General features: G+C 44.4%; 1 protein-coding gene across 5 annotated transcripts in view; it reads left to right on the forward strand.

Annotated features, from left to right (window-relative positions):
- DMD (dystrophin) overlaps nucleotides 1-27381 on the forward strand; it is a 3436004-nt gene that overhangs the window by 796353 nt on the left and 2612270 nt on the right. The window lies entirely within an intron of this gene.

Raw genomic sequence — 27381 nt, forward strand, 5'->3', positions numbered from 1 at the left:
TGCAATCAGCTTTCCAAGAAAAACAACTGATGCAGCTAAAAGCTGCTCGACTGTTATCCCGGAGGAGTGGGAGGGGACTCTCCCCTCCAGCCACCTCCCACCGCTCTGAACAGGCCTCCCGTCCCACCGGGAGACCTGATCGACGATCCGCCACTTCCGGCAACTAGGAACAGACTGGCACGAAGCTGGAAATGGCTCTATTCAGTCTCCTGATTGTAAACACGGAAGCGAAATCACAGTGTCACTTCCTGTTTACTCGGCTGCCAATGGCGCCAGTTTAAAAAAAATATACAGTATTCAGAATCGCCGAAAATGGCAATCTGAATACTTTGAAGTGCAAAGGAGGGATTGGGGTCTTTAGACCCCCTTTCACTCCATAAAGAGTACCTGCCACCACCTATTACTGTCACATGTTTACATCCCTTGTGACAGCAATAAAATTGATCACATTTTTTTTTAAACACAGCTTAATAATATAAAAATAAATAAGAAAAAATATTTTTTTAAGTGCTCCTGTCCCCACAAGCTCCCGCAGAAAAAAATGCATACTGAAGTCACGCCCACATATGTAAACGGTGTTAAAATCACACATGTGAGGTGTTGCTGCGATCGTCAGAACTCTAACCTGGTAACAGTAAAGAAGATTTAAAGCGTCGGAAATTTTTAGGTACTGTAGTTTGTCGCCATTCCACGAGTGCATGCAATTATAAAGCGTGACATGTTTGGTATCTATTTACTCGTCGTAACATCATCTTTCACATTATACAAAAAAAATTGGGGTAGCTTTACTGTTTCGTTTTTTTAAAATTCATGAAATTGTCCCTTTTCCCAAAAAGTTGTGTTTAAAACACCGCTGCACAAATACAGTCCGATGTAAAATATTGCAACAATCACCATTTTATTCTCTAGATTCTCTGCTAAAAAATATATATAATGTTTGGGGGCTCTAAGTAATTTTCTAGCAAAAAATACGGATTTTAACTTGTAAACACCAAATGTCAGAAATAGGCGTACTCATGCAAGCGTTAAAAAAGAACCACTCCTTGACACGGAAGGATGAGGAGGGGAGCTAGCTAAGCTCCCAGCCTGAGGTGACTTGCCAGCCGTACGTTTCAGCACTAGCCCCGCATTTACGGCTCTTCTAGCCCCAGTAGTGACTGGAAACACAATGGACAGTTTGTTGCTGACCATTCCCGATATGGAACGTTACCTGCGGCCGAATCTACAGACAGCCTCTACTCTGGCCGGCAACAAGATGTCCCCGTCGCACCACAGAAAGGAGAACACCGTAAGGACAATGACGTGCCGCCATTCTCCTCTCCTGGCGACCTCTCTCCATGCATGTCTCGCTCCTTTATTATGTCCCCTGAGACAGCTCACTAGCAGCAGATGCTTCCCCACAGGGCCTAAACTATAGCCACAACACAACTGGCACCTGGCTGAATGGTTCTTCTGCACAGGTCACAGTGAGTACCATACCTAAAAACCAGCACCACAACATAACCCCCCCCCCCCTGCACATCTGACAGAGCAAACTTTGTGGACCTTCCTGCAGCAACTAGCCACAAGAGCTGACTTTGAAGCCTTAGAAAACAGGGTAGAATCAGCACTGAGGGGAGAACTACAAATGCTTAAGCAGCAAATGTCTGAAGTAGATGACAGGGTAACAGCACTGGAACAGGATAAAGGGGCAATGGCACATGCAATAGACCACCTCCAATCTGCCCACACTGACCTGTTAGATCAAGTCCTACAGCTTCACCTACATTTTGAAGACCTTGAAAATCACAGGTGCAGACAAAACATTCAGCCATGGGGAATCCCAGAGACTGTGACGCAGGCGGAAATGCATTCACAAGTTACCATCATCTTTAAGAGGTATCTCGACCGACCCCAGACACAATAGTTGCCATTAATAGGGTACACCATACCATCGGCCCTAGACCTACCTAGCAAGACAGACCCAGAAAAGTACTATGTCATCTGCATGCCTACAAGCTTAAAGAAGAAATTATTCAACAGGCATGAAGAGTGGGAATTCTGGAATTTTTATGAGGTCCCAGTCCAACTCCTGACAGACGTATCAGACCATATAGACGTATCCAGAAAGACCCTGCTAATGCGCAGAGCCCTGAAACCCTTACTGGAGAGAATTGTGGAGCTAGGAATGTTCTACACATAGGGCCACCCATTTCATCTAAAAGTACACAAAGGCAATCGCTCCTTTCCACTGCGTCATCCCCGGGAACTACCTAACCTATTCAACTTCGCAGAGATGGAGCCCTTACTAGTTCTCAACTGGTTCATCATTGATGTCTCATATGATCCACCAGGTGGTGCGCCTCAAGGAAGACCTCAATGAGCCTGAGGCAATCATCAATCCCGCAGGATGACTCACTTCACCTGATAGTATACCCCACACCTTTAAGATGATATACCACTGTTTACCTGGTCATAGTTGGCCTTGTCCTCACAGGGCCCATTAGGCCGCGTACACACGGGCGGACTGTTCGCCCAACCTTGTCCGCTGAACAGTGTTTGGGCGGACAGTCCGCTCGTGTGTGGGCTTTCAGCGGACAGTTTCAGCGGACAGTTGGACGGACAAAGTCTTTCGGAAATTCCGAAAAACTGTCCGCTGAAACTGTGTTTGAGCGAACAGTCCGCCCGTGTGTGGGCCTGTCCGCTGTACTTTCGAAATGAGCGGAGTGTTCCCGCTCGGAAAGTCCGCCCATTTCGAGCGCGTGTACAGGTAGGCGGGGCCCGCGAAGGAGACGTCGCGGGCTCCGCCGCCTGGAATGGGCTTAAAGGGGAACCCCAACGCCGAAAAAAATCGGCGTGGGGGTTCCCCCAAAGTCCACACCAGACCCTTGTCCGAGCACGCTACCCGGCCGGCCCCCCACCCTATGTGAATGAGTATGGGGTACAATGTACCCCTACCCATTCACCTGTGAAATAAAGTACAAAAAAAAACACAACACAGGGGGAAAAATATTTTATTGCACAGCTCCGGGGGTCTTCCGTCTTCGGGGGTCTTCTCGCCGGACTCCTCCGCTATCTGTGTGTAGCTCTTTTACTAGCGGAGGAGTCCGGCTTTCTTCCTCCCCGCCGCCGGCCTCTTCTCCCGACTTCGGGGGTCTTGTCCCCCTCTTTGGTTCTTCTGCCGGGCCACCGCGCCTTCTTGTAGCTCTTTTACAGGCGGTGGCCCGGTCTTCTGTCGCCTACCTGTACACGCGCTCGAAATGGGCGGATTTGCCTCCGCCTTACGTGGGCGAGTCCGTTCATTTCAAAAGTTGAGCGGACTGTTTGGCAAACAGTTCGTTGAAACAGTCCGCTCGTGTGTGGGCAAGTCCGCTCATGCAAATTTTGAGCGGACTGTTTGCCGAAACTGTTTGACGAACAAGGTTGGGCAAACAGTCCGCGCGTGTGTACGCGGCCTTAGCTCTCACAGATTTCTGAGCTGGGAACACCTTCTGAGGGCAACTCTAAATGTGTGTTATTTTTTATTTTTTCTTTCAGGAGAGAAGGGGGGAGGGCGGAGGGAAGGCAGGAAGGGAGGAAAAAAAGAACTCTATGGGAAGTGTGTCCGTGTGGGAACCAGTGCTGTCACCATGGCCACCAAAACTGGCCCACACACTACCTAACGCCCCAGGAATTACACTCGAACATCCCTTATTGAACCCTACTAGCGGGACTGCTTTCCACCCTTAGAGTATAAAGACTATGCCTCAAAGAGCTTCTCCACTCACACCAATTAGTCGACATATGAAGGATCTTTCATCCTTAAGAGAGAGACTATACCTACTACTCCCCCCCCCCCCCAAGTGGCTCCTACTCCAGAATCAATTTTTTTCTCATTAAACACTCCACCATCCCTCTAATCTCCAGAGCCAAAATAGGCCATATTGCAATTTCAGATCATGTGCCGATTATATTAGAAGTTAAACCCCAGCAACATTAATCTAGTACACCAATATGGCGTCTTAATGAATCACTGTTAAAAGACCCAGAAATCACAGCGGACATACAGCGTGAACTTAGCGAATACTTTGCCACAAACTCAGGATCCATAGAAAACCCCCTTTCCCTGTGGGCTGCACACAAGTATGTCCTCCGTGGGATCTTTATTAAACAGGGACATGAGTTCAAACAACGCAGAACGAAAACACTAGCTGACCTTCTGGACAAACTGTACACTCTGGAACGAGTGCATAAACTTAATCAAGACCCCACACTGGAAACGGAGCTCACAAAAGTGTGGGAACTGATTAGGGAACACTCCCTTTACGAGGCCAAATATGTTCTTTTAAGGGTCCGTCGCTCGTACTATGAACATGGTAACAAGTGCAGTAGCATATTGGCTAGAGCACTGAAAGCCCAAAATAGTAAATCATTTGTCTCAGCACTGACTACCTCTACTGGCGCTAAAATGCATTCCACCCCAGAGTTAGCTGAAGCATTCGGCAAGTTTTACTTGGATTTATACAACTTGATATCTACTCCCTCGGCCTTACAACAAACCAGTGTACTCGCTGAAATGACAACTTACCTACAGAAGGCACAACTCCAGAGGCTTATGCAGGAGGAAAGGGAATCTCTATCCCAACCTCTCTCAGTCTAAGAATTTGCAATGGCCATTGCGGCCACCCAGCCTGGAAAAGCCCCAGGACTGGACGGCTTTATGCTTTCATATTATAGAACCTTTCAATCGACACTGATGCCACACTTCCTAGAAGCCTTTAACGCTATCACAGATGGCCACAGTACCCCATCCGAGTTACTCAGTGCTAACATCTCTGTCATTCCGAAACTGGGCAAAGACCCACTACAACGTGTCAGCTACCACCCCATTTCGCTTTTGAATTGCGATGTTAAGTTAATCACCAAAATTGTCACAACCAGATTAATTGTCATCTTGCAGCGTATTGTACCTCTCAATCAGGTAGGTTTCATCCAATCCAGGGAAGCTAGGGACAATACCATTAGAACCCTAGACATCATTGCAACCACCGAGAAACTCAACCCTCCTCTGCTTACCCTCCTCCTCCTCATATCTACAGATGCCAAAAAGGTCGATTGGACCTTTCTTTTTTGAACATTCAAGTGTTTTGGCATGCCCGCCCCAATCTTTTCCTGGATAGCTGCCATTTATGCAAAGTCAACAGCCACCATAAGAGTCAATGGCTTTAATCCCGACTCCCTTGTGGTCTCTAATGACACCAGACAGGCATGTCCTCTATCCCCACTTCTCTTTATACTCACACTAGAACCATTTCTTCAACACATACATAATAATCAAGATGTGAAGGGAGTAGAAAACACGGCATACCATTAGAAAGTGGTGGCATATGCCAACAATCTTCTTTTTTATATCACAGATCCCCTTATCTCTCTGCCCTCCTTATTACAAGAACTGAAAATCTATGGTGTCCTATCCAACTTCAAGGTAAACCCCAAAAAATCTGAGGCTCTTAATGTCTCCCTCAAGGACCCTACTCTGAAAACCATATGGCCTAACTTCCCCTTTAGATGAGCAAATCACAGTATCCAGTACCTAGGGACAAAAATACCAGCAAATCCAAACTCCATATTTAAACTCAATTTTCAGCCACTATTGGCCTCATTGTCTACAGATGTGGCAAGATGGAATGGACTAGCCTTACCATGGTTCAGCCGATGCAAGGTACTCAAAATGAATGCGATGCCCAGACTTTTATTTCTATTACAAGCCCTGCCTATTAACATTCCCCAAAAGTACTTTCAATTGGTTATATCCACCTTACTAATTTTCTATGGTGAGGAAAACCCCTAAAGGGAGGAATGGGGTTCCCAGATCCTGCTCATCACAGCTGCCCACATGAACAGGGTAGTAGACTGGTGTAGGCATTGCGCCACCAAGCTATGGGTCAGCTTGGAACAAGATGCTGCACAGGTACCATACAAGGCCTGCCTTGGGCAGGGAAAAGGCACACTACCCACCTGTCCCACCACCCCTTAATTGGACCCACTCTGGTGGAATCTGAAAAGTCCTTTAAACTTTCTTTGCTCAACAGTTTCCCATCCCCAATGACACCGATAATAGGACATCCCAAGTTTGGTCCTAGATTGTCGGAAACCAGTATTTACCATACACTCACCTCAGAAAGTCCTATTTCCTCTGCACAATTGGCTGGATTTCATGTATAACTCTGTTTACGAGGCTCAGGATCACAGTTGGCGAGCTCACCAATTAACACATTTCCTGAATTAATTACCAAAGCCACACCTCTTTCAGAGGCCTCTCACCCCAATTGAGGAGCTCTGTCTGAGGGATGGTCCGATAAGGAAATCCTTGTCCCTTTCCTACGAAGCTCTACTAGATCTCCATGCACAATCGGAACCTCCCTTTCTTTCCAAATGGGAAAAAAGACCTTCAGGTAACTTATACGAAACAACAAAAAGATAGTATTCTCTTTTTTGCTCATAAATCATCGATAAATAGTAAGTACCAGGAAACCACTTACAAAATCATGACACGGTGGTATAGAATACTAGCCAAGCTATTCCCACAATTGAATGACACACTGTAAGCCCACGTACACACGGTCGGAGATTTTGCATACCAAATCCGTCGTATTTTGCCCGTCGGATTTAGTCCGACGGATTGTGTCCGAAACTGTTGCATACACACGGTCGGGCCAAGTTGGCGAAAAATCCGATCTTTCAGAAGGTGATGACGTAATTTCGTTACGATGGGACTACATACAGGCTAGTAGCAAATAGCTTTGATGTAGGAATTTGATCTGAGCATGCATGGCACTTGGTCCGATCAAAATGCTCTACACATGATCGGATTACGTCCGACCGGCCCAGTTGGTCGGGAAATATTTCCAACATGTTGGAAAATTGGGTCGGGCGGAGATTCGGACGGAATCAGTCCGATGCATACCACACACAGTCGGATTATCTGACGACATGATCCGATAAGACTCATTCCGACAGATTCTCCGACCATGTGTACAAGGGCTTACACATCTTCTGGGAATGCCCAGGCATTCGGCCATTTTGGCTGCAAGTCCTCCAATTGATCCACAAATTCACGGACATCTCAGTGTCCGGAGACCCTGCAGCAGTTATTCTTAATCTGACCCCTCTTTCTCAGAAAAAATACAATAAATCATTACTTAAACATTTACTAAATGCAGCTAGAGCATGCATTCCAGCCATGTGGAAACAACAATCTCCTCCTACCCTCGCCCAATGGTTCGCCAGAGTGAACGACATAGAACGCATGGAGAGTCTGACCACTGATTTTCAGGACAAATCAGGACAACACAAAACCAGGTGGTTCTACTGGGACCAGTTCCGTTTTTCTGATGAATACTCTCAATATTTATGAGACCAAGTTTTTGCCTATTGTGACCTAGGAGATGTGGGGCTGGCAGGGCACCATCTGCATCCTCTTCCCTACCTCCCCCCACTACATCCTTTTATCCCCCTTTTCTTTATTTAATTTTTTTCCCTTTTCTTGTTATTTTCTTTTTCCATTATATATTTTTTTTTTCTTAAGCTCAAAAAATGTATGCACTTCGTCACGGCCAAACACCATTTACTTTCTCAAAGGTTTTGAAATCGTTATTGATTGCACAAAATTGCTTATTTCAACTCTATAAACAGATATGGTTAGATTGTAGTATTTACGCTGACTGTTATTACCCTAACTGTGATATAGCATGGCTGTTTGTCTACCTGGAATTGTCATCTTTTGTGCATCTGTCAATAAAAAGATAATTTAAAAAAAAGGAAACACTCAGTTGTTCGCCATGTTTCGTCCAGACAAACTAAATATGGACCTGGGAGCCTAATCAAAGTTGAATATGAGATGAGATGCCACCCACTAAAAAGAGGAGGGTGTCTCTGCATATAGAATACTACAAAAACAAAAAAGAAACACGATTGAACACCCAGGGGCTACTTCCTCGTGGTTTATTGTAAAGATAAAACGGCATCAAAGGAGACAAAAATTGATATGACTCTCAATCCTCCTTCCCTCTTAACGTGATGCCACCACCATCCCCCCAATACCTATACCCTCCCAACCTGACACCCTAAAACCCCCTCCTAATACAAAAAAACGATTGCCCTCCCACTAGAAGCCAGGGCAGAGGTGACTGCATAAGCTGAACCCCCTAAACTGATGGAACCCCTGATTAGTGTGCACCTGAACGCTAAAAGGACCTATATTCCATGTAGAACATGGGACCCAAAATGAACCAAAAAACCTGTATGTTGTAGCACTGAACCTTAAGGCTGCAATGGGTGAATGGAGTGCATAACCAAGATATAGATAGCCCTTTGGAATGCACCGCAGCTAGATGGTATGTAACATCTCTGGCATGAAAGTAAGTACGATCCATCCAAGGTCATCAGAAATAAATGATGTACTGATAGGGATCAAACGAGAGTATACATTGCTGTTGACTATTTCTGTCGAAGTTCTGGGGGCAGAACAAAACATGTAGACATGACATGAGGACTGGCCCCCCACATACTCCCCTGATGCACTGCATGCTACTACTCATCATAGGATCGTACACCAGAATCCCTGGGAGGTACTGAGAACCAACGCAACTACTGCCCATCTACAAGGGTATCAGCTGCCATCAGTATATTATATTCTGTCTTATCTATCAAACTATTATATTCTGCTCATCTATAGGACTACTGCGTTTACCTGCCTGCAGACTGTATGTCGTCTACCACCATCACCTCCATATCATCTGTCAGTGTACTTAGAGCCTGGATGCTCAGAGACTGTGATCTATACTGGAACTGTGAAACAGCTACAGTAGGACTGTGAGTAACCCTGACCCCTAGCACCGGTAGATTGGTCCTATTGGCAGTGCAGCATGGTACCCATAGCAGTTGGGACCTAAGATTTTTGTACAAAGATGCATTTACTTGTGTTCCACTGGTCTGGTTCCACTATATCGCCTCCAGTACACTGTGTTTTACTGTTGTTGGTGGCAAACAGGGATGAGCTCGATGTTCAAACATAAATTCAACTCGAACATCAAGTATTCGCCCATTCGAAGAACAGCAAACATTATGGGGTGACTGGGGGAAATTTTAATTCCGCAGAATGCACCATAATGCACTGCGATCTTGCAGTGCATTGCTGTATGATGTGATAAAAAAAACAAATACATTTCATACTGCACTCTAAGTACTCAAATATACATACATAAACAAATAGTGCTGAAAAACCATAGGTAAATTCATAAAACATATGTGCTGAAGCACTAATGCTAAATGTCCATATAATGTCAAAAGAAAATTAAATTCAAATTAAATGTTTGTGAACCACCACCAAAATCTTCTATGAATGTGAGTGATGATAATCCTTGCAAAGTTGGTGAGATAACGTCTTCTACCACCACCAGGAAAACAATCTACTCACCAGAAGAAATTGACACACATTACAGGAAGTCAGACCAAGCGCAGATACCAATAGGAGTATGCCTTCTGAAGGGAAACTGGTCCACGGCCCGATATACTCTACAGATTGATCATGTATTAAGAGATAAAAAGAAGAAAGGGCCCCTCATTGTGTAGTATAAAAAAAAACTTTATTCCATACGAGGCATCGGGATAAAACATAGTAAAAACTATTTTCCCAATTCAAAAAGCTTTCCAACTAACGGAAGTGATGTTTCACGTGCCCTACGGCCTTATAGGGTTATCGGGCACGTGATACATCACTTCCGAGGATGCATGACATAGCGATCAACCCTGGGGAACGACCATATTGCAGAACTGAGCATTCTCGAAAAAACAGACTGAAGCTGCTTCTAGGTATACCCCTGTGTGTGTGTGTGAAGTGTTTAAATAACTGACCTGATAGGGTCAGCTTGTCAAGGGGGAAACTGGCGTGCGAGGATATTCTACATGTCCCTAAAGATGGCAGTTTTGTGATGGGCAAGCGTTTAGCGTTAGCTACGGGCTAATGCTTCTGGATACCAGTTAGAGGGGATCTTACTGTATGGGCCGTTAACAGAGATGGCTCACTGGGGTCCTGTAAGGATAGAAATGTCAGATGCTGGCTAGATATAGCCTGATAGTGTTATGAGAAGAAGCCAGCTGCGTGTGGCAACTTGACATCTGGTGTAGAACGGAAGCTGAACTCAACTGCCTAAAGGGAGAAATGACCGTCAGGAATGGCGAGTGGCTCGTATGAAAATTTCACTGGGGCCAAGTGGCCAAATGAGTACCGCTGAAAATGATGTGTGACTGAGTGCCATCAAAAGTGCTTGCAACGATTACAAGTTATGCTAAGTTGCATGCCTAGCCGTGATAGCAAGTGTTGCGCTTAAATGTGTGCTTACAACGATAGCAAGGGAGTTAATGTCACTGGAGATGTGTTTGAAGTGGCTGTGAGCAGTATGACTGCATGTGCTTGGGAAGACTGAAGAAGTTATGCCGGGATGCATGCTTGCTACGATTGCAAGAAGTTATGCTAGGATGCATAGTTAGCTAGGTTGAAAAGACAAAAGTCCACCCAGCCCACGACAAAATCAACAATTTAGACAAACAACATTGCACAACCCGACACACCCAATGCTATACCCACAGCTGATCCAGAGGAAGGCAAAAAAAACCTGCAGAGCATGCTCTAATTAGCTACAGCAGGAGAAAAAATTCCTTCCTGATCCCTCAAGAGGCAATCAGATTTCTCCCTGGATCAACCTACCTACAATATAGCACCCCATTACTTTACGTACGTTAGGAAAGTATCCAGGCCTTACCCAGAGCAATGCACTGAGCCAGCCAGAACTGCTTGCCAGCAAGGATAGCAATAAGTTTGTGCCTGGGGTTTACTTAGCGACAACTGCAAAATTTATGCTAGTATGTGTGCTAGCAACCATTGCAAGAAGTCTATGCTTGGATGCGTGCTTGCAACGGTTGCAAGAAGTTTATGCTTGGATGTGAGTCTGCCATGATTGCAGGGAGTTATGCCTGGGTGTGCTTGCGGTGATTGCAGGACGTTTGTGATTGGATGCATGCTAGCAACAACTGCACAAAGTTGTACTTGGATGTGTCCGAAATGAATCTGATATGAATCGGATGTAGGTATGGAATGAATCCTATGAATTGGTTGTATGTGATAAATCTGACACAAACGATCGTGGAGTGTATGAAATGAATCCGATATGAAGTGTTGAGTTATACCCGTAAGGCTGAAATGACGGGTGCGGATCAATGCGTTGCTGGTTTGAGTGGATTCGACTCGATAAGCGATGAGTATGAGAAATGAAATAAATGAAATGTTTGCCGTGATATAGGCAAGAATAGGTATGTTGTGTAATGTTGGGGTGATTAAGCACAATTGGTAGATGCACGTTTTAGTCTACATCAGGCAGGCGTTTTATGGTTAAGGGCCTGGTAGCCCACGTTTATTATAAGAAAACAAAATATCAGTTCATCCAGTAATCCCACGCAGGGGTTTAAATTCATTCAGCACACAAATGAACATACCAAGCCACCTGGCTCTCAATTGTCAACAGTTCCTCTGCTTGCTCCCAACAGATTTGTCAACTCTTTCCAGCCCCCTGGACTCACCGACTTCCTTAGTCTTCCTGACTCTCAAGGTTGTCAGCCTTTCCCAGTCCCTTACACGGACTACAGTCTCCCACAGGGCAAACCACTCTTCAGCCAGCAGCAAGCTGTTCACACTCCTCCACCTTCCACACCAACAGCCCTTCATTTATATGGCTTATATGCAGCTGGGCACACACCCTGCTCGTTAACATCAAGACCCAGACACAGGGCTGGAGATATGCAAACTCTGTGTCTGCGTCTCGTTTTCCTCCAATTTCATAGGGACAGAGCCTCGCTCTGTCACATATCCCCCCCCTTTGTTTCGATCCGGAGGGAGGAACACCAGCACCCATCATGATGGTTGGGACACCTCTGTGCTGGCTGTCAGCCACGTAGGCCCAACCTTTTTTCCGGGTGCGCTTCCAGGAACATTCCCCCCTGGATCTTAACAGGTTCCTATATTTTCCTATACTCATCCTTCCTCTTCTTTTGGGGTCCCTGGGCTTATTCACTTTTCTTGGGGGAACTCTGCCTTCCTTGAGCCCTCCTTTCAACTTACAAATACCCATTTTACCCTTCACCATCGGTATTTCAGGTTTAAAACAGTTTCTCTTGGTACCCACTGCAACCAAATCATTGTTTACAGAACGAACTCTTAACAGATCATAGCTTTCCATATCATCAGTGCTTTCCAATTCAGTGTTTGTTAGAAGAAGACCCGAGGAGGGACTACATCCGACGGAACCATAGCACAGCTCCACCTCACCCGTTGTCCAACACTCCATGGGTACCTGTTCTAACAACCTACCCTGACCCAAGCATAAACCATTTTTTCCATGTGAACACATTACATTGTTATGGCAACCACTATTAACACTTTCTTCCACAGTGTCTCCGGGCACCTTAACTTGTACCCCTGGGCCAGTGACAGAAAGCATCTCTGCTACTGCTGAGTCCATTCTGGGCCGTTCCTTCTCATGAGGCCTAGCGGGTAAGGCAGTATCTGCGCCCTCTACTGACCACTGCTCCGCCGCACCTCGGGCCACACCAGCAGAGATGTTTCTAGTCACCGCATCAGACGGAGAGACCTCTGATATCTCAAGCAGTTCTCTCGCGTGCCTTCCATACCAATCAATAACTAGAAGTACGCTTACAGAGAATCTGTAGATCCTGTGCCAAATGGTTAATGATTGGTCCCACCAATTCCACTCTTGGTCAAGGTTTCCCAGCACTGCCTGTACCACTTGGCTCCACCCATTGGTGCTACGCAGCACCACCTGGTCCAACTGCGGTGGAGATACCCAAGTATACAGTAAGTTCATTTTTACCAACTCTAGCATTTCCAGTAAGGTTTCTGTCATCTCTAAACATCCCATGTCTAAACACCAGAACTTTCTAGGGTCTTCTACCCTGTCCAAGACATGGAGGGGCTCAGCGACTGCAGGTTGAGAGGGTGAGACATTTGAAGAGACCTCATCCTCCTTGGAGGTACTCATCATCACAGCTTGTTTCTCCCCTGGAGAGCTGTCAGACACATGTCTCACACTTATCCCTTCTGCACCAGTGTTGGTGAGCCTCTGCAGGTCATTACAAGTCACACTATCACTTTGATACTCCATATCATTTAGCTGTGGGGCTGTGGACAACACATCTGCGATGCCAGTGCCCTGAACTGTTTCCTCAGAGTGGAGGGCAGCAACCTTTGCAGGGACCAAGACGCCCTCAACCACCTGCGGGTCGGCGATCCCCCTGTCTGGCATAGCAGTTGTGTCCACACCCTTGTTACTTAAGCTAGCCTTATCCAGCATGGCTAACAATTGTTTGGCCCAGCTGTCCCAGTCCATTGTGGTTCCCTCATGGGTGTTCCACAGCATTGCATCACCTGCTGTAGAAAGCCGCACAAAAACCTGGGATTCATTAGCTTTAACTGCACATTCCTCACTTCTATATACATCATTTTGTAATACCATACTTTTATCAACGTTGCATTGGGGTGATGCTTCATCACCTAAAGCTTGGTGCAGCACACCATTTTGAACACCTTTTTCGGGTGGCATTACAGACACATCCAGCTTTGTATACTCAACTTTTGCAGGCTGAATTAACCCCTTGCCCACTGGGCTACATGTAGGGTTGTGGGGCTGCGCCCACACACTCTCACTGTGTGAATTAGTCCCCCCTTGTTCCACCAGCATAGCACCAGAGCCATCCTGGGCAGCCTCTGACTCCAACACATGGAAACCCCATGAGACTTCCATGGACAATCCTGTGCCTCTGCCTGTCATGGGAGATCTCCTACTCTCATCACTGGTAGTGAACACATTACCAACCTCACTCTCAGATATGACATTACAAGAAATACATGCTTCAATGTCATTACACTCATCACGTTTAGCAATAGTATCACTTTTGTTAGTACGATCATTAGCATTCTCATTACATGTAGACACAACTGCTGTTTTTGTGGTTTGTTTATGAGCCACCATAACCTCTGAGCGACTCTTCACAGCACCTGCTCTCTGTAAAGGGGCACTTTTGCCTATTTGGGCAGCTCCATAGCTGACCTGGGAAACTCTCTGCTCTAACACTGCAAGCTCCTTGGAAGTTTCCCTGGGCAACCCTGCAGCAGCTGTCACTAGGGAACATGGTACCAGCACTGTTTTGGTCACCCCTAGCTCAATTTTCCCAGCCATCTGCTGGATCATAGCAGGCATATACAGAGTCCCCATGTCCTTTTCAGTCTTTAGCCCTGCGTCTAGTTGGGCTTTACGCTGCGCCTCCCCACTGCTCTGGGTAGCACAATGCAGAAAGTCTATGTCCATTTGTACTGCGGATCTCCCCACTGGACATACTCCCACTTCACTGGGTTCAGCATCATAAACTGAAACAGTCTTACCAGTTCCTGCAGCTGATGTCATAGCCTTCACTTGAGTGCGTTGTCTCACTGGTGTGGTGTCTCCACAGGCTGACTCCCCCATGTGGCCATGGAGCAAAACTGCAGCCTTTCTGGACCCACTGACGCCCCCTGTAGGTAACACAAGATCCTTGTTGCTAGGGGTAACTGCAGACTTGCGCTCCAAAGCTGGTTGGCTATAACTCATGCAGGATTCAAGCTGATGTACTCTCCTTTCGGGACTGACCCCTTTGCCTAAGCGGCCATGACAGAAAACCTTACGTTTCTCTGGATTTCCAATTCCTAGGACTTCCGGCGACACTTCTCCCATCCTGGAGCATTGCTGGCGGCCCATGATACGATGGAACTCTCCTCTAAGAAGGATTTCCTCTTTAAACTTGCGATAGTCATCCTGGTCCCCATCCATCAAATGGTAAACCGACCGGAACTCTATCCGCAATAAGGTTTGCAGCAGTTTTGGCCACCGGTCCCTAGGCCATTTTCTCTTTACAGCAACTTTTTCAAATCTTACAAGGAAGTCTCCCACCTCCTCTGTAGGCAGCATGGGTTGCACATAGTCAGAGGCCAAGATCTCAGCCCCTTGCAGTGCACCCGACTCTTTGCGATTCCGCTTGAACCATTCATTCGCTGTCTCACATGTCACTGGCCCCTTTTTACTGGTCCTACAAGGTGGAGACATCTTCTCAGACCATGCTGAGCTCACTTCTTGGCATCTCCTCCATGACTGGCTCTCACTCGTTGCCATTGGATACCACTTCTGAGGACACAGCTGATCACAATCATTAGTAGATGAGCTCCAGAATTCATCAACCTCCCATCCAGCTTGGTTATTCCACAAACATTCCTGTGACAAGGGGCAATGGGCAACAGCATGTCCCCACTCACTACAACGGATGCAGCGCAGAGGCCTCCTTGCGTCATGCTGTGGCACCTTTGGGCTCAGGCTGCCAGGAACAACATCCTCTTTAACTTGATTAAACATGAACTTCTTGCTTTTTGACTGCCTCATCCTTGCAATCACATGCACACAGCAGCTTGTAACAGTTCTCAGCAGAGAAAGGGAAAAAAAAAAAATCTGATGTTTAATTCTTCCTTCACAGGTACACAACCTGCATGCAACACAGTCCATCAAATAAACGTATACGCAATGCTGTTCGCCTGGCTGCCACACACAGCTAGCAGTAGTTCCTGATGCGACTCACCATGGAGCAAGGACCCGGATTCCACCGTCTACATGCCCGCATTCGAACACCACTTGTAATGTTGGGGTGATTAAGCACAATTGGTAGATGCACGTTTTAGTCTACATCAGGCAGGCGTTTTATGGTTAAGGGCCTGGTAGCCCACGTTTATTATAAGAAAACAAAATATCAGTTCATCCAGTAATCCCACGCAGGGGTTTAAATTCATTCAGCACACAAATGAACATACCAAGCCACCTGGCTCTCAATTGTCAACAGTTCCTCTGCTTGCTCCCAACAGATTTGTCAACTCTTTCCAGCCCCCTGGACTCACCGACTTCCTTAGTCTTCCTGACTCTCAAGGTTGTCAGCCTTTCCCAGTCCCTTACACGGACTACAGTCTCCCACAGGGCAAACCACTCTTCAGCCAGCAGCAAGCTGTTCACACTCCTCCACCTTCCACACCAACAGCCCTTCATTTATATGGCTTATATGCAGCTGGGTACACACCCTGCTCGTTAACATCAAGACCCAGACACAGGGCTGGAGATATGCAAACTCTGTGTCTGCGTCTCGTTTTCCTCCAATTTCATAGGGACAGAGCCTCGCTCTGTCACAGTTGTGATTAACGATGAGTTTAGACTGTAGAGCACAGAACGAAATGAGTTCAAGACAACTGGGGCATGCCTAGACGAACCAGTGCGTGGTGGATGCTACTGGACTCGACTGACCTTCAAATATGAAAGCAAAACTAGTTGAGAGTTCCATACCTGTCACAGACAACTGGCTAAATGGTGACTTTAATGGGGGTGGTGAGTTTGAAATTAAATTAAATGAAACGAAATGAAATGAAATGGGACAAACAAACACAATGAAATGTTGCCTTGAAATGAAACATCTGCCATGACAGAGGCGCGACTCGGTCGTGTCGCAGACGCAACTGACAGCGAACCGGACTCTGGAGCATGTACTGAAATGAGGCAATTAGTGAAATGAGGCCAATGAGCAAGGCCCCCGGCAGGGATCGGAACATTGTAGAACAACTGGATCCTGAACCGGGGAGCAGTACGTGACAGTGAAATGAGTGAGTCTGCCATGACAGAGGCCCGGATCGCCATGCCGTAATCTTGCGACTGAGCACGAAACGGACTCTGGAGCATGTACTGAAATGAGGCCTGTCCTGGGGCACACCGAGACAAATTTAGTGCACAGGTGTGACTATTCATCTCGGAGTGTGATAGGTGAAACTAAATGATACCCATGACAAAGACAAAAATCAGAGAGTGAGCCCATGATTGACAAATGAATTCTGTCTCTGGAGCATGTACCGAAATGAGGCCAAACAGCTGGGCACACCGGAACGAATCGGTGCATCTGAAAAATGCAACAGGATTTGAATCGGAGCGTAATAAGTGACACGCCATGACAGAGACAAGAATCTATGACCAGACCGATGATTTGACAAAGAATCTGTCTCTGGAGCATGTACAGAAACGAGGCCAAACAACTGTGCGCACCGGGGCGAATCGGTGCATTCCTGAAATGCGACTGGATTCGTAACGGAGCGTAATACGTGACAAGAAATGATATGCCATGACAAAGGCAAGAATCAGGGACTGCGCCTGAACCTGCGAGTGACTCTGTCTCTGGAGCATTTACCGAAATGAGGCCAAACAACTGGGCGCACCAGGGCGAATCGGTGCATACCTGAAATGCGACTGGATTCGTAACGGAGCGTAATATGTGACAAGAAATGATATGCCATGACAAAGACAAGAATCAGCAACTGCGCCTGAACCTGCAAGTGACTCTGTCTCTGGAGCATGTACCGAAATGAGGCCAAACAACTGGGCGCACCGGGGCGAATCGGTGCATACCTGAAATGCGACTGGATTCGTAACGGAGCGTAATATGTGACAAGAAATGATATGCCATGACAAAGACGAGAATCAGGGACTGCGCCTGAACCTGCAAGTGACTCTGTCTCTGGAGCATGTACTGAAATAAGGCTGAAAAACTGGGGCACACCGAAGCGAATCGGTGCATCGGAGATGCGACTAGATTCGAATCGGAGCGCGGTACGTGACAGAAATGAATGAAATGATTCGAAATGATTTGAAATGATTCAAAATGATTTGAAATGATCCGGACTGATTTAGAACTTTCTGACATGATGAGCGACCGCCTGTAACTTTAGAAATGATTCGAACGATTCGAAAAAATGTGTTTTTTTTTTTTATAGAAACGACTAGGGAGTAGTCCAAAATGAATGAAATGTCTGCAAAATGAATGTCTGACGTGGCATGATCGATCTGTCACGAACGAGTGACAACCACTTCTTTCGAGAAACTAAGGAGCAGCGATGTTTTGAGGTAACAAATGCGTGCGACACGATCGGAAATACTTTAGTGAAATGTTTTGTGAGTGGTTCGTGAGTTCAGGATATCGTGTTTTAGTGACATAGTGAAAGCATAAAATGAAAAATGGGAGCCGAAGCCCTACCTGTGACGGCCGAACCAAATGCGTTGTACGACAACGACAATTTCGAGTATTGCGACACTCGGACAATGACAACACACGAACGCTCACGAAGACAAGACGGACTGGTAACACGGACTAACGAACACGGGAACTCACGAACACTGAACTCACAACGTATTGTCTCGAATGGTCGGCCCTAGACCTCTGACGTAGCAGATATCGCACACAGGAACCGAAAAGGAACACAGCAGAATGGGCTGATTAAATACCCCTCCGGGCTCCTCCCATAAATTTCGGCCACCATACTGGCCGACAAGGAACACAGCTGAACGGGCTAATTAATTACCCCTCCGGGCTCCTCCCATAAGTTCGGGCCACCATACTGGCCTTCTAACATATATATATATATATATATATATATATATATATATATATATATGTTAGAAGGCTGGCCATTGGCTAGCCTGCATTTGTAGGAGGAGTGTGGGGCTTCATAATCTCCACCTCCTCCCCTTTGCACTCGTTGGCTTCACTTCTGGGTTCCCTCCCACCCGTTCCCCATTTTCATTCATTCATTCATTTTCACACTCAGGGTATGCCCTCTTTTTAGCATACTCTCACAGGCGACCATATATAGTATCTCAGAAAAGTAAGTACACCCCTCACATTTTTGTAAATATTTTATTCTATCTTTTCATGTGACAACACTGAAGAAATGACACTTTGCTACAATGTAAAGTAGTGAGTGTACAGCATGTATAACAATGTAAATTTGCTGTCCCCTCAAAATAACTCAACACACAGCCATTAATGTCTAAACCACTGGCAACAAAAGTGAGTACACCCCTAAGTGAAAATGTTTAAATTGGGCCCAAAGTGTCAATATTTTGTGTGGCCACCATTATTTTCCAGCACTGCCTTAACCCTCTTGGGCATGGAGTTCACCAGAGATTCACAGGTTGTCACTGGAGTCCTCTTCCACTCCTCCATGACGGCATCACAGAGTTGGCGGATGTTAGAGGTCTTGCACTCCTCCACCTTCCATTTGTAAATGCCCCACAGATGATCAATAGGGTTTAGGTCTTGAGACATGCTTGGCCAGTCCATCACCTTTACCCTCAGCTTCTTTAGCAAGGCAGTGGTCATCTTGGAGGTGTGTTTGTGGTTGTTATCATGTTGGAATACTGCAGCCGTAGTGCAGTTTCTAATATAGTGCAGGCGGTGTACACAGTATTTAATACATTGTGTACAGTTTCTACTACACTTCTGGTGGTGTATTTAGTAATGTATTACTCTGCATCCAGTGTAGCCTATATCTACAGTGCATTTGGTGGTGTACACAGTATCTAATACAGTGTGTACAGTTTCTACTACACTTCTGGTGGTGTACATAGTATACAATACAGTGCAGCCATAGTACAGTTTCTAATACAGTGCAGGCAGTGTACACACAGTATGTACAGTTTATATTACTTTTCTGGTTGTCTGGTTTAACATGGGCATGTAATTACAATTCTTGGTATAATATTTCACAGCAGGGCTTACAGTGTCCTCGTACTATCAACACCTAATTTTCTGCAGAGTATATAGAGCAGGCCATATAGCATATATAATGCTGTTTAGAGTATATAGGGACCCCCACACCATTTAAAAAAAATTGCTGCGGGGTTCCTCTTAAAGTGGATTTCCACCCACTTTTACAAATTTATCTTAAAGGAATGAAATCCCCTCCACCATTCAATTTTGGATAGTTTTTTATTTTTTTTCCTTACTTACATTTTATGAAGTACACTTGTGTACTTCTGCCCCAGCATAACCGTGGCCCAGTGCATCATGTCCTCTTCTCCCCCACTGCCTTCTGGGACCTTAGTGTGTCCCAGAATATGATGGGGCCATTCAGGAAGTGCCCCGCAACTTGCGCATGTGCAGTAGGAAACTGGCAGTGGAGCCCGGTTTCCCTTAGTTGGTATGGTGGCACCTGCACCTGATCCGATGGATGGATCAGGCTCAGGTGGCTGACATTGCAGGCTCCCTGGACAAGTACGTGTCCTTATTAAAACTCAGGAACTGCAATGTTTGTAGCTGCTGACTTAAAAAAAAAATTGCAGCTGGAACTGTGGTATCAATATATCAATACCAGACCCGAAGGGCCTTCAACGCCATTTTTTTTGGTATTTTTTGTTTTTGTATCTATATTGCTAGGATCCAACAATACATTACAGCTGAAAGCAGTTTTAGATTACATTTTTTTCCTTTAGAAATGTCAAACACTTTTTATAGCAATAACTTGCATATAAGTCTTTAAAATTAGCACTTTTGATTTTTCATGTTCGCATCCCATAGACTTTAGTTCGCACAAATTTTTAGCCTGTTCGCATGTTCTGCTGTGAACCAGGGGGTGTTCAGCTCATCCCTAGTGACAAACTATGCAATCCCTGGAGCAGCTCAATTTAATACTGTGTCTATAGACTGGAGTAGTCAACAGCGATGTATACTCTCATTTCAGCCCTATCAGTACATCATTTATTTCTGATGACCTTTGATGGATCGTACTTACTCTCATGGCATAGATGTTACATGCCATCTTGCTGCGGTGCTCACCATAGGACTATCTGTGTCTTGGTTATGCACTGCATTCACCCATTGTGGCCTTAAGGTGCAGTGCTACAACATACAGGTTTTTTGGTTCATTTTGGGTCCCATGATCTACATGGAATGTAGGTCCTTTTAGCATTCAGGTGCACACTAATCAGGAGTTCCATCGGTTTAAGGGGGTTCAGCTTATGTAGTCACCTCTGTCCCAGCTTCTAGTGGGAGGGCAATAGTTTTTGTTTTATTAGAATTGGCTTTTAGGGTGTCGAGTTGGGAGGGTATAGGTATTAGGGGGATGGTGGTGACATAACTTTAAGAGGGAAGGAGGACTGAGAGTCTTCTGCTTCCTCAAAGCAGCCCCCCAATCTCATGTACCCTTCGGAATGCCTGCTCCATCTGTAACAAGCTAACATATGTACATGACCTCTTCATCTCTCATGGCTTTAACATTACTCACCTTAACTGAAACCTGAAAATTTTGACTCAGCTTTTCCTGCTGCCCTCTCCCATGGTGGCCTCCATTGGACTCACTCCCCCAGACCCAATGGACAGAAAGGAGGTGGAGTTGGATTCCTTTTATCCCCACAAAGCACTTTCTAAGTCCCTCCTATCCCTCTCTTCTTTCAAGATGCACTGTATTCATCTGTTTTCTCCCATTTCTCTGAGGATTGCAGCAATTTATCGGCCTCCTGGACCAGTATTATGCTTTTTTGATGACTTTGCTGCCTGGCTACCTTACTTTCTGTCCTCTGAAATACCCACTATCATTCTTGGTGACTTCAACATTCCTGCCAATCTTAACAGCCCAGCTACAGCTCAACTTCTCAACTTAACCTCATCTTTTGACCTAACCCATTGGACACATACTTCCACTCACTCCGATGGTAATACCCTCAACCTTGTATTATCCCATTTCTGCCATCCTGGCAACCTCACCAACACCCCCTTTCCTCTCTCTGATCACAACCTCATTAGTTTCACTGTATCCTTGCTTTCAACCACCCATCCCTCCAAGCAGCAAACAATTACTTGTAGGAACCTTCACCACTTTAATTCTTCTCTTCTCCATTCTGCTACTGACCACCGCTACTGTCAACGATTTTCATTATCGATTAGTTGGTCCGCACCATGTGATCCGCGGAGCGGGCCGCGGCCTTAGGAAAGGCCGCGGCTGCAGCCTAGCTCCGGAGCTGGCAGCCATCTTGGTACACCCTGCGGGGGCGAGCTGCGCGCTGACGTCACCCCCAGCGCGTTGTTCAGCCTGTGTCAGCCCAAGTGAAGGAATTCTGGAGGAGTCACGCTGGATGCCTTGCCTGCCCTCATTCAAAACTTCTTTTATGCAGGTACCACTACATTTATTACCTAATCTAACCTAATAACGAACTACTATCTATTAGATAGTAGTTTGTTATTATCTAATCCTATCTAAGCCTTTCCACTTGCTCGGCACAGCCACATTGAATAAATAAAAGGTACAACACTATATCTCCCCTCCAATAAAATGCAGCTTATTACAAGCATAAAAACATAGCAAAAACATTCGCTTCATTCGGAGGAGTCAGCCGAGTCACGTGTGACGGGTCCGGACTGAGACTCCGCCCCACACCACCCGGCACACCGAGGAGGAGCCTCTGTCACCATGAAGGGGTGGGAAAACCCAAGACACCAGAGGGGGGGAGGGGAGCACTGAGAGGAGGTGGGGCAGTGACACCATGTGAGAGGGGAGGAATGTGCCATCTATACTGGGGGGGACACATGTGTGTGTGTGTGTGTGTGTGTGTGTGTGTGTGTGTGTGTGTATATATATATATATATATATATATATATATATATATATTTCTCCCCTTTTTCAGTTTTTTTTAAATCCGATCAATCGAAAAAATAATCGGCCGATTAATCAATTATGAAAATAATCGTTAGTTGCAGCCCTATTCATTTCAAAATACTAACCACAACATACAAAGCCATTCACGACTCTTCCCCAGGCTACATCACCAATCTTGTCTCCAAATACCATCTAAACCCCTAAACCGTCCTCTCCGCTCTTATCAAGACCTCCTACTCTCAAGCTCCCCCGTCTCCTCCTGCCATGCTCATCTCCAGGATTTCTCCAGAGCCTCTCCCATCCTCTGAAACTCGCTACCTCAACCTGTCCGGCTATCCCCTACTTTTGCTACCCTCAGGCCATCCCTGAAAACAGATCTCTTCAGGGAAGCCTATCACGTCTCCAACTAATCTTTTACTACTTCCATCAGCTCATTCCCCACAGTTACAGCCTTTGTACCACCTGCCCCACCCTATTAGATTATAAGCTCTTCTGAGCAGGGCTCTCTTAATCCTTGTGTATTTTATTTTATTATAACTGTACTGTTTACCTTTTTATATTGTAAAGCGCTACCTAAACTGTTGGTGCTATATAAATCCTGCATAATAATAATCCTGTATAATACTGTGAAATTTTGCATCCGTTGATGCTGGTCTATCTTTACAATAAACCATAAGGAAGTAGCCCCTGGGTGTTCAATCGTGTTTTTTTGGCAATATTTCTTTACCACTAGATTCAAAGGAATACGGGCGATACAAATCTTCCATGTGTTTGTTTTATTTAATAGTTGTTTTTTACTGCATTAGCAGGTGAATTTAAAAGAGAAGTAGAACCTGCTGTTGGCTGATGTCACAGAGCTGGTCTAGGATCGGGCAAGATTGTGATAATAAAGTTGGGATCCACCAACATGCCTGGACCACCACCTGGCTCAGCCTCTCAGTGAGCTACTGAAAGCCTGAGCTGACTGATCCCGCTTCCTCCACAGCGCAGTGCACCAGTGATTGACTGACTGCCAGCAGCTCTCTGCTCGGGGAGCTGTGAGAACCAAGCGATCAGCGGTGTACAATTGCTTGGTTCTCAGTGTTAGAGGTGACGGGGGACAGATGCAGCTTTGAATCAATGCTGCATCCACCTAAGTAAATATGATTTAAAAAAATCTACATCTCTTTTAAATGGCTCTGCAGTATTACCTGTGAGATATAGTTAAACAGGAATTACATTTACCTACCATTTTAGTCCTAATATACAGTGATGTAAATAAGTCACCCTACTAGCTGTACTGTAAACCTCTAAAATAACCTTTAAAATATGTTTTCCTAGTTTTCATTTAAACTCAGGGATAAATTCAAATGAATGACATTATTTCTGAAAGAATCTTGTTTCAAAGTAGCCAAACACAAGAAAGAGAAATGTTCAGCTCCTTGACATATTGTAATACTTGATAACTTTACTAGAACACTGTTTAAGATGCGTCTCTACTATACTGTATATTGATTTATCAGTCTGTAAAGGACATATTTGAAGCTTGCATAGCCTGAAATATACTCATAAATCTTTGTAAATTTATGAATTGCTAAAGTGACCTAGATTATCATGTCAAAAAGTTACATTCTGCAAAAAAAATGTTTTCTGGCTACCAATGAAGGCCAACAACATAGATATTTTAAAAATATACAAACCCCTTATGCAGGAAGGCTTAAACTGACTGAGCTTCAAGTTTACACATAGTGTGTTCCATTATAGTAATGGACACATTGCCAGCTTGGTTCCATCTGCACATCACATCTTCTCAAATGTTTTCATTGTAAAAGTAGGTGTTTAATATGATCACCATTACTATCATAGAAATGAAAATAAATTGGAAAATGTACCCCCTGGTATAGATTGTAATGACACACTGAAAATATTTTTTCCATTCCAGATGCTTTTTTGCATGTGACTTTAGACATATTTTCTGTGCATTTTCAATGTGTTGCCATGTAAAATTTTAAATAATTGCCGTGCATACCATTGTGTTTACATACATTTAAACTTATTTATACACTTTTTGATGCATTCTGGAAAAAAAAACAAAAAAAACAGCAGGTTGTACTTTTTTAAAAGCATTGAAACTGACTGCACTTGTGTGAATTAGGGCCATTGAGATGTATGGCAATTACTGTACAAGCATTATAGATGCATTTTAAACAGGCAATGGAAAGCATCTGGTGTGAACCAGTCCTTAAAGAGGAACGTCACCCCCTCCCCAAAAAAAGACAAAGCAAAGAGGGGGAGGGGGGCAGCAGGACTTCCCCTTTTTTGGGTGAAGTTCCAGGTGTATATTCAACCAAAACTTTTTTGTAGGAAGAAGGTTGGAAAATCTGGTGTATTTTTACTACTATTTAAGGTTCTATTGGAGAGTTTTACCCCCACTTTTGGTCCTACTGAAAAATGGTTTCATGAGACAGGAAGTGAGCAGACATTTCCTAAAGCAAAATAGAAAAAAATTGAAAAAAAAATCTGTTCTAGAAAAATTGGTAAAGAGTAATGCCACGTACACACGGCCAGAATTTCCAATGGAAACAATCTGATGGGAGCTTTTCATCAGATTTTCCGACCATGTGTATGCCCATCGGTCTTTTTCTGTTGGCATTTCCAACAGTCTTTAGATTGAGAGCCTGTTCCTAATTTTTCAGACAGAAAACCTTTCTATCGGATTTTTTGATCGTGTGTATGTAATTCCGACACGCAAAATTCCAACGCATGCTCAGAAACAATTTGACGCATGCTTGGAAGCATTAAACTTCCCTTTTATAGTACCGTTGAATGTGTTGTATTTCGCAGTGTTATTGACCATTGGACTTTGGTGTGACCATGTGTAGGCAAGACAGTTTGAGCAAAATTCCGTTGGAATTACGACGGGAAAACAATCAGAGCTTTTTCCAACGAGAATTCCGATAGTGTGTACGTGGCATTAGGCCTGTGCTGAAGGACTTTATGCCAATCTGGCTGAGATCTTTCAGAATGCAATGGGAAGTGTTAAAGAACTGTTGACACTGGAACAGAAAGTGAGGGAAAGTCTTTCTAACACATCCCTGATAGTAGCAAAAACAAGACAGGGTTTTAACCCTTACTTGTTCTATCCAAAATGGAAAATAAAGGTTTTGGCTTGATTTACACATACAATAGATTTACAATACCCAAGGTCAAATGTAAACATTAACATTGTGCTGTCTGAACAACTTTTCCTCTTCTTTTTCTAAAGAACAAGCCAACATTGTCTGGCAATGTCTCACCATAACTGATCATTTGTGGGTAACCAGACATGCTTACAAGCAATGCAGGACATTTATGGGTAGCTTTAGGCTGACTAAATTTGATTAACCTCAGATTTTAAAAGATAGAAGGACACTTGCAGTGAGGGACAAACCAAAATGCTTGAATGAATGTGGTGAATGAATGAAAGTGGTGAACTTGAACAAAATTAAAATTACATTTTGGATGGAGTTCCACTTAATTAGCCACTTTTTTTTAATTCATCCTATACCCTGTAGGCTGGTCACATTAAATCTTAGTGTCTCTTTCCTCTTCTTCAAGTGTAAACATGTTGCTATTCCATACTGCACAGAGTAGCTTCATGTTATAAGTTGTAGCTTACATTCATACTGCACAAAGTAGCTTCATGTTATAAGTAGTAGCTTACATTCACTGCAATACTGCACAGTAATAACAGGCTGACATGGTGATACCCTAGGAGTTGTGGCCATGGAGACCTAGGTTCACAAACTGATTATCATTCGGTTTGGAAGAGGACCATAAGCCTGCAGATTGTCTAACTGTCTTTGGATGGTTTATAATAAAGTTAAAGATCACACACTATAAAAGGCTTTTTTTTCACAGCAGCCCTTTGTCATTGTGTTGGAGTTTAGTTTGGGGGACAACTGGTAATATTACAGGGGGGAAGAGTTGCTAGTGTAGTTTGCTACTACATCTATACAGCTCTGTAAATATCACTATAGTCAGTGGTACATATTTTCACTGATACTCTGGAATACATTGCAGTTTGTGTGGCTAAGGAGAGTGGAATGTATGTCCACCTGCATTCAATGTACTTTCATAACACGTAATAGTCCATTTTAGAACTTTTTTTTGTGTGCCAGCAATAACTGCTGTTGCTGTGTTGATGCTGTTTCCCTTTGTTTTGTTTTTTGTTTTTTTGTTTTGCTAATTTTTTCTTTAATTGTATTTAGAATTTTTTTTTATTATTGTTAATTAAAAAGGGGGGGGGGGGGTTATTTTGCTTGTAATGTTTTGTAGTTGCTGTTTGGGTATATTCTCTGATGATGTGTATGCATTATGACAACTTTGAAGGCAAGATAAGTATTACAGTGAGAGCTGCATTTTTACTTTTAAAAGCCTTAGGCAACTAATTTAAAAGAAAAAAAAAAGTAGCTCTATTTAAACATTAGACTGAATTAAATGTTTTTGTCATTTCACATTTTACTTGGTTATTCTTTATGTCGATTATAGTATTTCATATACAAGTGTGAAAATGCTCCATCTAGTGGTTATTTGTATAACAGGGAATAGGTTCCTTTTAACCTCATCCATTATTTTCTATCCTGATAATTTCCTCTCTAGGTTTCTCTTAAAAAGGCACTGTTGAAGACTTATTTTCTAATGATCCATTTTCTCATATGGTGTTGTTTTATTAAGTTCACCATTTCAAACATCTCCCGTCTGCCCTTCTCAACATTTGCCTCATTGAAACTCACAATCATTGCTAGTTTGAAGCTAGCAGTATTTGCGGAAACAAAAAGCTATTTAGTAATGCT

The sequence above is a fragment of the Lithobates pipiens genome, unplaced genomic scaffold (genome assembly GCF_037356315.1).
Source record: "Lithobates pipiens isolate NorthernLeopardFrog02 unplaced genomic scaffold, aLitPip1_a1.2 Scaffold_16, whole genome shotgun sequence".
Classification (NCBI taxonomy): domain Eukaryota; kingdom Metazoa; phylum Chordata; class Amphibia; order Anura; family Ranidae; genus Lithobates; species Lithobates pipiens.